Genomic DNA, 7346 nt, shown 5'->3' with positions numbered 1-7346 from the left:
AACTTGTTGACACAGACGGATTGGAAATCTCTCAAACATTTAAAGCCTTTTCCATGTGATTGAAAAATAAAAACATGGTTCTGACTAGCAGGAGTACAGCTACAACCGGAAGTGCCTTTTTCATATCAGGTTAGGATAATTTATGAAGCAGGTTAGGATAATTAACATGGCATGCTAGGAGACTTAGGTTAGGAAAAGGGTTAGAGTTAGCTAAAATGTTCTCCTAACCTGCTACAAAAATTTACTTCCGGTCGTAGCTGTATTCTCTGTAGTCACAACCCAAAACACAAATGACAGTAATGGCAGACACTATTTCAAAAGAAAAACTTGAATCTACTGTCCAAAGAAACAAGTACCTACTCAATGCACACTACCAAAAATAACATTGATCAATCTTAAAAGTATTAAATTGAATACAAAATCTCAATCTTTTATAGAAAAAATTGTCCCTCGGAATCAAAACAAACAAACAAAAACAGGAATCAACAAACAGACAGAGAGAAAGCTGGAATCAAAAAGACACGGCTAAGCATCTCAGTACTGGCCATACTTTTTGGATCTCTAATTTACTTCTTTAAACTACTAGCTCAACACTCGATGATATGAACTCCTAAGAACAACTTTGGGTCTGTTAAAGGGGTAGCAGCTTAACCCACTAAAACCAAATTGAAAGATTTATTTATGTTGTTGGGTAGCATTGGAGCAATTTAGCATTATATTCCCCAAATATAACCAACAACTACATTTCTCTGTCAAATTTTATTGTGCGGATATTTTTCATTTTCCCTGTATAAGTTTATTATAATTGGCCAGAATCTGGAAATAATCAGTTAAATATATTTTATTGTCTTAAGTGTTCTTTCTAAATATCTATTTAGATTGTAAAAATTATTGTGAGAATTTTAACTAGGGACCCAAGTGCTAAAAACAGTAAGACAACTTCCAATAATGTTTCATTCTCCTGCAACACTTTCACTAATGTGAAATGAAGAAAAAAATCATTGATCAATTACTTTTTGAATCTGCAACAAAAAAACAGACGAAAAGCTTAAAAATAACAGACGACAAAAAACAAAATCTGCATATTTAACTAAAAAGTCAAACTAAACGACGACTCTAAAATGACACACGGTGGTGTAACTTTATGTTGCTGGTTTTCATCCTCCTCAGAATAGTTTTGAAAATAATTTGTTAATACATGCACAGAAAATAATGTGTGTGTGTGGTGTTTTTCTCTTTCTTCGACTATAGTCATGTTCTGTTATCAGAATAGATGTTCAACGTTCCGTTCATTTTCATTGTATCCATCTTCATCCAACAGTTTACCATAACCTCTGATTTGAAAATATCATTTTGTCTTTAGTGTGACAGTCTGGTCCATATTCCTCCTAGTGTCTGGTGTGTACTGTCCAGAGTCACTATGAGCTGAGCTGTACGGACGGCAGGCGGCCCAGGAGACGGACTCTAGGAAACCCACCTGTCCCTCCTCTTCATTTGCTGTGCTGGTAGGAGTAGTCTGGGTGTTCCATGGGCGTCTCCAGGGCAACCTGTTGTAGGACGGCACTTTCCTGTTAACATATTGAAGAGGTGAGGAGGATCAATTGATCATTCAATCGTCAGTGAAGTGACTGTGTAGGAGGACGTTTCTTACCTCGACTGAAACGTTGGTCTGAGGCACTTGGGTGTACTGAGGGATGTAGGTCCCTTGCATTGATGTGTTTGCAGGCATATACTGAAATAGAGAGGAGAAACATATTAGAAAGTAATCGTTTTAGAATCTATTCACGTGTCTGAGTAAAACTGTCTTTATTGAGGGATGGAAAGTGGCATTAGGAATTGCACTGAGAACACAATGTCTTTGTCCAGTGTATGTATCTACAGTGAGGGAAAAAAGTATTTGATCCTCTGCTGATTTTGTACGTTTGCCCACTGACAAAGACATGATCAGTCTATAATTTTAATGGTAGGTTTATTTGAACAGTGAGAGACAGAATAACAACAAAACAATCTAGAAAAACGCATGTCAAAAATGTTATAAATTGATTTGCATTTTAATGAGGGAAATAAGTATTTGACCCCTCTGCAAAACATGACTTAGTATTTGGTGGCAAAACCCTTGTTGGCAATCACAGAGGTCAGACGTTTCTTGTAGTTGGCCACCAGTTTTGCACACATCTAAGGAGGGATTTTGTCCCACTCCTCTTTGCAGATCTTCTCCAAGTTATTAAGGTTTCGAGGCTGACGTTTGGCAACTCCAACCTTCAGCTCCCTCCACAGATCTTCTATGGGATTAAGGTTTGGAGACTGGCTAGGCCACTCCAGGACCTTAATGTGCTTCTTCTTGAGCCACTCCTTTGTTGCCTTGGCCGTGTGTTTTGGGTCATTTTCATGCTGGAATATCCATCCACGACCCATTTTCAATGCCCTGGCTGAGGGAAGGAAGTTCTTACCCAAGATTTGACGGTACATGGCCCCGTCCATCGTCCCTTTGATGCAGTGAAGTTGTCCTGTCCCCTTAGCAGAAAAACACCCCCAAAGCATAATGTTTCCACCTCCATGTTTGACGGTGGGGATGGTGTTCTTGGGGTCATAGGCAGCATTCCTCCTCCTCCAAACACGGCGAGTTGAGTTGATGCCAAAGAGCTCCATTTTGGTCTCATCTGACCACAACACTTTCACCCAGTTCTCCTCTGAATCATTCAGATGTTCATTGGCAAACTTTTGACGGGCCTGTATATGTGCTTTCTTGAGCAGGGGGACCTTGCGGGCGCTGCAGGATTTCAGTCCTTCACGGCATAGTGAGTTACCAATTGTTTTCTTGGTGACTATGGTCCCAGCTGCCTTGAGATCATTGACAAGATCCTCCCGTGTAGTTCTGGGCTGATTCCTCACCGTTCTCATGATCATTGCAACTCCATGAGGTGAGATCTTGCATGGAGCCCCAGGCCGAGGGAGATTGACAGTTATTTTGTGTTTCTTCCATTTGCGAATAATCGCACCAACTGTTGTCACCTTCTCACCAAGCCGCTTGCCGATGGTCTTGTAGCCCATTCCAGCCTTGTGTAGGTCTACAATCTTGTCCCTGACATCCTTGGAGAGCTCTTTGGTCTTGGCCATGGTGGAGAGTTTGGAATCTGATTGATTGATTGCTTCTGTGGACAGGTGTCTTTTATACAGGTAACAAACTGAGATTAGGAGCACTCCCTTTAAGAGTGTGCTCTTAATCTCAGATCGTTACCTGTATAAAAGACACCTGAGAGCCAGAAATCTTTCTGATTGAGAGGAAGTCAAATACTTATTTCCCTCATTAAAATGCAAATCAATTGATAACATTTTTGACATGCCTTTTTCTTTGTTGTTATTTTGTCTCTCACTGTTCAAATAAACCTACCATTAAAATTATAGACTGATCATTTCTTTGTCAGTGGGCAAACATACTAAATCAGCAGGGGATCAAATACTTTTTTCCCTCACTGTATGTGTCTATAGTTGTGTTCTGTGGGGACTGACCGTGCCACTGCTGCCCATAGAGAGGTGGCTGAGCTGCTGTGTGAGAGGCCCCATCATAGAGGTGGGCTGGATGGACATGGTGTGGTCCATGCCCTGCGTCAGGACTTGGCCCTATGGACACACACAGAGAGTTATCATACACACAGACAAAGAGAAATGCATGTATGCACATACACACAAGTGTGTCTCAGAGCTCAAACATCAAAGAGAGCATCTGTTTATCCTTAGCAGGTGTGTCTCTCTCAAACAGAGAGAGATAGACAGAGACGGATCACACTGATTCACTAATAGGCAGTAACAGACCCACAATAACAGTAGTGGTGAGTACAACTTACTGAGGTCTGCATGAGGTACGACTGATGATGCATCCAGGACTGTGGGCTGTGAATCTGCAGCAGAGTGGAGACACACAACATAAGATCGATGATTTCTGCAGATTTTCAGAATAAGAAATACATCCTCTTTACACAGTAATACATCCATAGAAATACAATAGACTGTGTACTGACCAGGTAGGTATTTACAGGAGAAATACAATAGACTGTACTGACTAGGTAGGTATTTACAGGAGAAATACAATAGACTACACTGACCAGGTAGGTATTTACAGGAGAAATACAATAGACTGTGTACTGACCAGGTAGGTATTTACAGGAGAAATACAATAGACTGTGTACTGACTAGGTAGGTATTTACAGGAGAAATACAATAGACTGTACTGACTAGGTAGGTATTTACAGGAGAAATACAATAGACTTCACTGACTAGGTATGTATTTGCAGGAGAAATACAATAGACTACACTGACTAGGTATGTATTTGCAGGAGAAATACAATAGACTACACTGACTAGGTAGGTATTTACAGGAGAAATACAATAGACTGTACTGACTAGGTAGGTATTTACAGGAGAAATACAATACACTGTACTGACTAGGTAGGTATTTACAGGAGAAATACAATAGACTACACTGACCAGGTAGGTATTTACAGGAGAAATACAATAGACTGTACTGACTAGGTAGGTATTTACAGGAGAAATACAATAGACTGTACTGACTAGGTAGGTATTTACAGGAGAAATACAATAGACTACACTGACTAGGTAGGTATTTACAGGAGAAATACAATAGACTACACTGACCAGGTAGGTATTTACTGGATAAATACAATACACTGTACTGACCAGGTAGGTATTTACAGGATAAATACAATAGACTGTACTGACCAGGTAGGTATTTACAGGATAAATACAATAGACTGTACTGACCAGGTAGGTATTTACAGGATAAATACAATAGACTGTACTGACCAGGTAGGTATTTACAGGATAAATACAATAGACTGTACTGACCAGGTAGGTATTTACAGGATAAATACAATAGACTGTACTGACCAGGTAGGTATTTACAGGAGAAATACAATAGACTGTATCAGGGGTGTAGGCACGCCCACCCAATCAGATTGAGCAAAAAAATATATATATTTTCTACATTTCTTATGCTCTTTTTTTCTCCGTGTTCAAAATGGGACATTTGTTGTCTTTTACCTAAACATGCAAACACCATCAGATAGAATTCCTAGCAAGCAGTGCACTGGGTTAGTCAGATTTGATGAAATATAACAGAACAGTTGAACTGGAATGACATTCACTCTCAAGGAATTGGTTGCCAAAAAGAACTAACTGAAAGCCACACCCACAGTAAGCCACCAATATGACTGCATTGAGGCATGTCACTGTGCTTCTATAGCTATATGCACCATGCCACTGCCTACTTCATTTGTTCATTTAGCAAACAAGACCGCACATGATCCAGTGCCTTTATCACAGTCAACACACCTATATTTTAGCTTTAATTAGCTTTAGAAATGCTAAATGTTCTCTCAGCCTCATGTAACAATGTGTAAAATAGCAGGAAATTAGCTTTAAAACTACATTTTCTCTCCGCCTCATTGCAAAAAGTGTAGAATAGCATGAGATTAACTATAAAATGGCACATTTTTCTCTTTGACCAATGGAGAAATGTGTAAGATTGCAGGAAGTTAGCTACTTCCCTCCCCCAACAACAGACAGTGTACTGAGCTTTTAGGTATTTACAGGAGAAATGTATTTACATTTTTGTCATTTAGCAGACGCCCTTATCCAGAGCAACTTACAGTAGTGAGTGCATGCATTTTCATACTGGTCCCCAGTGGGAATCAAACCCACAACCCTGGCATTAAAAGCACCATGCTCTACCAACTGAGCCACACGGGACAACTGACAGTGTACTGACCTGGTAGGTACAGTATTTACAGGAGAGATACAACAGACTGTCCTGACCTGGTAGGTATTAACAGGAGAATGCATGTAGGGGGAGAGGGAGGTCTGAGCGATCATTCTGTTAGGGGCCATACTGTAGGGAGATGAGTAGAACCTGGAGAGAGAAGAAACCCATCAGTATCCAACACATACTGCTTCCCCTGCAGTACATATGTCTAGGATTATCTCAGTGAGGTTTAGTGGTGTATCTGAACTCACCCGTTCTGTAAGGCTGTGGTGGGGTCATATGTCAGGGTCATTCCTCCCTGTGGTCAAACAGATACATGCAGTAAGCACACATACAGTATGACATGCATTTGACTGAGAAATACCTAACCAGATAGAAGTTGTAACAAGACACACATTTGAGCTTTAGCGTTACTGTACTTGATACAATTAAACATGTATCTGAATAGCTTTGATAAAATGATAGCATTTGCAAAGACACGAGAGGCTACGGGGACGATGGCAGACTGTTTACTGTCTGAATGAGAACTCACCGTTTCCCCATCTTGTCCAGGGACGGCCATGCTGCAGGTACTTTCCCTGGCTCTGTCTCTTCTTCTGTCCTCCATCTGCAAACTTACATAACAGGGGTTCCGAGGGCACTGTGGAGGGGAGGAGAGGAAGAGGGTTGAGTGACTGTGGAGCACTGAAGGGGGATATTCTGTGTGTATATACTGTATATTGTATATAAAAATAGGACAGTGAATCCAGATACTGTGGAAGAGCGTTTCTGTTACTCCTGACCTGCTCCTTAGCTTCATACAGAACTGTCTAATAAAAATAAAACATGTTCAGATAGAGATGTCTCACCTGGAACTCCAGGTGGAGTCTTGATATATTTGCCGTTGAAATGTTGAATGATAGTCTCACATTTCTCTGTTGACTCCATCCTGAAAATAAAGTGTGATTTACAGGATGACATACTATCCCCAATGACCAGCAGAGGATCCAGCAGATAGTTGAGTTCACCTGGCAAGCCAGCTATGCCTTAACCTGACGTAGCAGGCGTAAATGAAACGTCTGAGCGGGGTCTACAAAAACCGGAAGCATCCGGTTTTCATGCTTCGCCTCTTCCACTATGCTTTTGCCCTAAACCAGGTGCTTCCGGTTTCTATCGACCCCGCTGAGGGTGGCCATGCATTGACAAAGGTATATGTAACCATAACATTGCATTTGTCACTGTTTAAATATGGAGGTATGCTTTATTCAGTATGAGGGAGTCTGTTTATGCTTCTCCTACATACCTGTGAACTTACACTTTGTTTTCAGGTGAGAGGTGTAGAAGTTGTTTACCTGGCAAAGCCCACTCCTCTGCTGGTGCCATTGGCGTCTCTGAGGATGCGTGTAGAGATGACCTGACTGAATGGCTTCAGCATATTCTCCAGCTCCTGCTCATCCAAGACACAGGCAGGTTGGAGATGTACAGGTTAGTGGGGTCCTGCTCCTGTTGCTGTGGGGAGAGGGAGGGAGAGAGAGAGTGTGGAGAGAGAGAGGGGGAGTACAGGGTTAAATCTGCTTATCCATAGACA

General features: G+C 41.2%; 1 pseudogene across 1 annotated transcript; it reads right to left on the bottom strand.

Moving 5' to 3' along the window:
- Window positions 1-1002: 1002 nt before the first annotated feature.
- Window positions 1003-7267, bottom strand: LOC311124426 (RNA-binding motif, single-stranded-interacting protein 2-like; annotated as a pseudogene). The gene is made up of 9 exons: window positions 7111-7267; window positions 6628-6707; window positions 6312-6419; window positions 6031-6077; window positions 5833-5926; window positions 3846-3899; window positions 3511-3621; window positions 1652-1732; window positions 1003-1568 (listed from the first exon to the last, which is right to left on the bottom strand). The product of its transcript is annotated as an RNA-binding motif, single-stranded-interacting protein 2-like (transcript).
- Window positions 7268-7346: the final 79 nt, after the last annotated feature.

Source organism: Coregonus lavaretus (genome assembly GCF_964263955.1).
Source record: "Coregonus lavaretus genome assembly, contig: HAP1_SCAFFOLD_2181, whole genome shotgun sequence".
Lineage (NCBI taxonomy): Eukaryota > Metazoa > Chordata > Actinopteri > Salmoniformes > Salmonidae > Coregonus > Coregonus lavaretus.
The sequence above is the reverse complement of the archived record's forward strand: the minus strand, read 5'-3'. Positions and strand labels throughout refer to the sequence as shown.